Here is a 6,390-nt window from a genome sequence, read left to right on the forward strand (position 1 = left end):
AGCGGGCTAAATGCTTTTGCACTACTTTAATGGTGTCAGTGTTTGCACACCTCGGTGGACTATTGCACAATAATTCCAGCCGCTGTAGGAAATTCAGCAGCGTAATGTGCCTTAAATGACTTGGGGTGCAGGCAATTAAAACTCCCTTGAGGATTTTTAGTTTGCTGCCACAACAGCGGTGAAGTGAAGCATCGGGCTCCATGCAGCTCTGCAGCTCTGCATGAAGCCTGCAGGCAGCCTGGCAGCATCCTGGGAAAGCAGGTTCCATCAAAGAAAAGCGGTGAGCCTGATCTCCCCCCACCAAGCCTGCCTGCGCTGCGCAGGGGCCCGGTGCTTCCCTCCACAGCTGCGGTGCCCACTGGGATTGCCCAAGCTGGGTGCCTGCGGGCAGGTGCTGCCTGGGTGGGGCCGCCACTGCCACGGAGGGAAGCACCAGCAGCTCCCTCCCCACCCGTCAGCAGCACAGGGACTGCTACGCCCGCTGGCAGCTCACCCTCCCCTCCCCACTGGAGAGGGAGGTAAGTCAGTGGGGTGTGCTCATGAGATGGGGGTTTAATTGGCCCTAAATTGAAACGGTGTTTTTTAAAACCCATCGCTTCAATTTAGGGTCCCCATTTCATCTACACAGGACATAATTTACAAAGATTTTAATGTAATATATTTAAACTAGGATTTAAAGTTGTTGCTTAACTTGTCATAGTATGCTTGCTTTCCCATCAAGCCAGTAATTAACTGTAGTCTAGTTTTGGAGGTTATGAAGAGTCTGTTGTATTGATTATAACAAGTTTATGATGAGACGCTGAGCATTTGATAGAGCCTATTATAGTGATTTCTGGCAAACCCAAGCTTTTAGTTAAAATACATCGTATTTGTTATAGTCCATAAGGTTTGATCCTCTTACCTCTCAGTAGCCATATTATGGTCTGCTTTGCTGTCACTCTGGTTCGCTGAAGTATCTTCTATTTATCCTTTCAAGGGACCTTTGCTTTTTTCTGTTACTTCCAGTATTTCCCCCTTCCTTCATGTCTGGGATGGAAGCAGCCATACTAGGACAGAAGATGGCAAAGTGTCAGATGATCAAGCAGATCTTGTTATTTTTAACTTCCCACAAGACCAATGGAAATACTTGCAAGTGTCTCCCATCCCTTCAGCAATTAATCTATCCTCTTTATGGAAAGAGGTAGGCATCCAAAGGAAGATAATGTCCCTTGTCAGAACTCTCTTGAAATTTGTCTATATGCAGCTGATATCATTCACCTGCTCCCTCAACCAACAGTTTGCTAACTACAGGCAACTCTGCAAGATCCTTCCTCAGCAAGTCCTGGAATTGTTAAGCCGCTCCATTATACACATGCAGACTACAGTTTACTCCTGCAGTTTTCCACTTGGAAGCTTCCTTGAGAGTCTCTCTGGCTTGTAATTTCATGTTTAAGTGAAGAAAACATTGCCTCTCTGTGTATTTCCTTTCTATCCAGGATGATGGTATCCATTTGTACTGTTGTTTTTCATCTCCTTTTTCACTTTTATAATCCAATATTGGGCATCCATTTATTTGATATGGGTAGCACCTTTGTAGAGGTGCTACAGAAGGCCTGAGCACCATATAAGTCCACAAAGAAAGCAAGGTTTAACCTAGTGTGCAAGTGCTATGCATATCCTCAGCACAAGGATTTGGCAACCCCATAAGAAGGTCTAATGGTATCTCAGAGTTGTCCTACAGCCAGCACAAGTAAAAAGTATTCTTTGAAACATGTAGGTAGAAATAAGATTCAAATTATTTAAATTTGTCCCTCCTGCAGCTATGGCTGATGACAGCCATCATAAAGGGGAGACAATGAAGAAACATCAAAGGACTTAGACAAACTATTGCAGTCTAGAAAACCCTCCTTCAGCAGGTACCCAAACTTACTAGACAGCTTTGTTCTGTTTCTAGGCATAACCAGGACTGCCCCAGGCTGAGCAGCTAAATGCTACCCCTTCCACCAGAGCTGATTGGGAACTAGAACATCAGTGAGTTTACACCCCATCCAGTGGGTGTGCTTGGAGCAATAGTAACACATACTAACAAGATTGGGTCCCTCACAATCTCCTCTTTCAATTTAAAAACAGGCCATTGTCACTATCACCTTTTATGTAATAACCCAGTGGTTACAGCATTCTGTCAGGACTCAGAGGATCTGGATACAATGCCATTTTCAGCCAGAAGAAATTCAAAATCGCATCTCATACCTCCAGGCGACTGTTCTCTTGTTCAACACTCGACCTTGGAAGGTTGGGGGGGTACAGGACTCGATTCTCACCGGCATGTGCAACCACCAGGAACCACACCACTAACCTTATATCTAGATTAAAGGAATTACATGAAGGGTAAAGTAACATGAAATCCACGTCTGTGGTTTAACGTCTTGATCATGTGGTATGTTAGCTCCACAAAAGCAAAAGTATCTCTTTTATTACAGGGCCAAACACTTGTGAAGACTTTTAATTCAGACAAGCAGCCCAAAGCTCCACCATCCAGTTTCACCAACATTAAAGTGGGGCCCTAGCATTATCGTGATGGGCAAACATTTGCAGCACATCCCACCTTGCAGCTCTTCCTACAAGAGAGAACATATTTTGACAGCAAAATACATTTATGTATAAATGAAGAAAGTGCCCAATTAATTGTCTGAAAAATATTATCGATAAACCTATGTCTCATTTCAGTATAGCATTCCAAAGCAAGTGTGTTTGGATTATATTACTTTTCAGGCAGATTTGCCAGGTATGCTTCAAGAAGTGTGGAAGGCTGGCCTTATTCCAACATGATGCAGTTGTTTTGTTTTTTTTTAAATAATATAGTCTATGTAACAGCTACGTGGTGCTTGAAATTCCTGAAGATATATCAGTGGAACACAGCTTTTTGCTTCTCACTTTGCTTCTTTTGGAATCAGAAATACTGATGTGTTATAATTTTATATGTGAATAGGTTCTCTCATCAGTTTTCTTTCTACCATCAATATTTCCCTTCACAATTTGTTATAATCTACATAATTTTATGAAAAAATAGCAAAGACTGAGTCTCAAAGGAAATTCCAGAACATTTTTTTGTTTTGTTCAGTGCTGAAATTTAGCTCAAAAATGAAAGTTGATAGATTTGGATCCTTTCATTTTTGTGTCCTTGTACAAGGCATTTAGCAAAATTTGCAGATTCATTGGAATCTGATAGAGCTGCGCTGTGAGCACTTCTGCTGTGACCTCAAACTTGAGACCTCTGAGCTGTCAACCATGCAGCTTAGTGCCTGCACCACTCCAGCCCCTGTAGATTTGGATGAAACCCTGGAGTAACTCAGACAGATCCTGGGAAGCTATTCCCACTGTTTTGCCAGTGGGAAAATGGCAAGTAGCATTTTGAAAATCTAGTCCCTGGTATTCCAGTGGCTTATGTAAAGTGTTTTGGTGTCCAGTGGGCTTAAAAAAATCAGTGAACAAAACACTGAACTGGGACCAAAGTGGCCTGGCTTCTATTTCCTGCCTGTCCATGGTCTGCTGGGTGATGTCAGCCAAGTAAGTTCACCTTTTGTCTCAGCTTCCTCAACTATAAAGTAGGAATAACAATATTGTTTCTTTATAAAACTCTTTTGAGAGTTATGGATGAAAAGCCAGGTATTATAAAACTCACAATAATTAGTACTTACTAATACTTCCTTACTAAAGTGCATTATAAATACTAGATAATTAATCAATCTGCAGAACTCTGCAAAGTAAGCAAATACAGATTGTTCTAATTTTCAGAGGAGAAACTGAGGCAGGAAGCCCTCTTGATTTATGCAAAGTCATAAGGGAATTCCCAGTCAAATTCTGGAGTTCCTGGCTCCTAAGTTGTGTTCAGACTCCTACTTTCCTGACATGCAATGCTGTGACCTCCCTTGAACTAGAGATAATGGTAGTAGTGCATACAATATTCCATCCCTTACTACAATGTAATATCCTTGTACTTTCCTGATGCGTGGGGCATCTTACTGACATCCAGGGCTCAAACATTATAGTACAGGGTGCTAACATTACATTGACAGATTACTTCAGTTGTTAATTTTTACATCAGAAGACTGAACCCCACCAAAAAAAACCCCAACCCCCAAAGTACCAATTTTCAAGTAAGTAACTTTTTCAGATAAGGTTTTCAAGATCATGTGCAATGGCAATTATAATTTGTGGATGTTTGAACTAAACTGACATTGCTATGAGACTTTCTCATTATATTCATTATTGACTCCTGGCCTTTAAATATTGCATTGATCAGCTTCTCTCTCACTTAGCGTGACACTGTATATCTTACAGTTTTACAATCTAACCAAGTTCTTTATATGCAGAATAAACTAACTATAATAGGGATTGATATTGATAAGTGCTAAAGTACGGTACATGGACTACTAAGATGCTTATACTACTACACCAAAATTGTGTTTATATCTGAAAGGCTAATCAATCACAACACTGACTAGAACAGTTATAGTTCAGTTGTACTCACTTCTACTTCTCAGACAACAGGAAGAAATTTTGACAAGTGCAGCCATGAAAATACAGTAGTTACCTAGCAGGCAGATACTTTATTTTTAAAATGGGTATTTGATCATCTAGTGTAGGGTCTTCATGCATCACTAGTTAATTTTCTGTTGTCTTCACTCTGATTGTGGAAGTTACATAATACAAACAAGTTGAAGCAGGAGGTAACTTGACAGGAGTAACAGAAGGAAAGTTGTATTGGTCCTACCATAGTACTTGGTAATATGCAAATCTCTTTATTCTGCAAATAGTTAAGGACAAGTGTAATACAGTGTACTACAGTACCTGCAAACAATTAAGGACAAGTACAATATAGAGTGTTTGAAAACCTCATACATCTAAAGTCAAAAGCTATTGTGTACTGTATTAATACAAAGCATCTCAAAGCAGAGAAGGCAAAAGTCTAGAATTGCAGTTGCAATGTGGAACCCCCCACCCCAAACTCCTTTAGATAAGTAGGTTCAAGAACTGGATTCTGTCCAAGAATCAGTTTGCTGTACACAAAAAAACCTAAAAAATAATTTAACAGGATTGTAAAAACAAAATAATTTGCTCAAATGACCTTTTGGAGTATCTAAAACCCTGATGAGGATCTGGCAGTCCCATAAATTAATTCTGCCATATTGTTTGTAGCAGTAAGACTGGATGAATCTGTGGACTAGTAATGAAATACAGAGGATTTCACCTTTCAATCACCCAAAGCTTGATGCCCACCAAAGGCTGATCATACTATATATATGGGCAGCACTAGATAAACACTGCAGAAAGATTACCTTACTATTTGTTAGTTTTTTAAACCAATTTGCTTTTACAGTATTTGTGCTTGTTTATTGTCTGTAAATAGTCTAGTAGTTGAGTTTGATGAAGAAAAGGATTACAAAGCTAACAAATATTGAAGAATATTCACAGAAAATAAACTCTGGATTCATAAATATCAAGTCTCTCTGAAAACTTGGTTCTTAAGAATAACACTAACTAAATCAGAAAATAGAATTGGAACAACTTACTATAGGGCACCTAAGGAGACAGTAATAGGAATTTGGCCCCAAGTATCCAACTAAACTAAACAATAAGCAATGTTCCATGAAAATATTCAAGATACAATTTTGAATAACTGAAATACTTTTCACTTGATCTTGACATTTATTAGTGAGGCAGCCTGCTCTGCAGCTGTATGGCCTGTACCTTGTTCTGAGGATAAAACAGGTAACAGTCTTCAGTGCAGTTGATCACTAGCAACTTTTGTAAGTACAAAGTTTGTTTTTAAAAAATCCTCCTTGTGGTAATAATTCCATTGTGCATTTTCAGGAAGCCAGGTGAATTTGCTGTCTCTGCAGTACTCTTAGCCCCAGCTGGCTCAAAAACAAGAGAGCAAGCTTGGGTTCAGATCTCAAATCTTGCATTTCCACTAGATTGGCCTTCAGAATTTACTTACATAGCATTATGAAGTGGTGCCAAGGTCCATAAACTTAACATTAAACATTTGCTATTAGTGATATTTTGGTCTCAGCCCTGCAAGTAGTAAGTGCTTCTCATATGTCAATGGAAGAGAAGGGTGTTCAGCTTGCAGGAGGTGCTCAGCATACTAAAGAAATGGGCCTTTAAAGGGGTTGTAGGTGCTAGATAGAATTTATCTGCTTTAATTAGTAGTCTGAGAAAATCAATAAGATACACCAGGTAATTGTATAAAGTACTTTATTTGATTTTTTTATTAAGAAATATATGAAATATATGGAAGATTTATACCTGCCACATAATGATTTACAAAACAAAATATTAAATCAGATAAAAATTCACAGTGTATAAAACTTTTTAGTGTTAACATCTGAAAGATAAATATTATAT

General features: G+C 39.2%; 2 long non-coding RNA genes across 4 annotated transcripts in view; one reads left to right on the top strand and one right to left on the bottom strand.

Moving 5' to 3' along the window:
- Nucleotides 1-1,126, bottom strand: part of LOC109287937 — a 23,085-nt gene extending 21,959 nt beyond the window's left edge. The window contains exon 1 of the long non-coding RNA XR_002095016.1: nt 1,115-1,126. This is a non-coding gene — a long non-coding RNA (uncharacterized LOC109287937). The remainder of the gene's footprint in view (nt 1-1,114) is intronic.
- LOC109287936 overlaps nt 1-6,390 on the top strand; it is a 54,492-nt gene that overhangs the window by 29,950 nt on the left and 18,152 nt on the right. The window lies entirely within an intron of this gene.

Source organism: Gavialis gangeticus, unplaced genomic scaffold (genome assembly GCF_001723915.1).
Source record: "Gavialis gangeticus isolate Ggan-Ray unplaced genomic scaffold, GavGan_comp1, whole genome shotgun sequence".
In the NCBI taxonomy this organism is placed as follows: domain Eukaryota; kingdom Metazoa; phylum Chordata; order Crocodylia; family Gavialidae; genus Gavialis; species Gavialis gangeticus.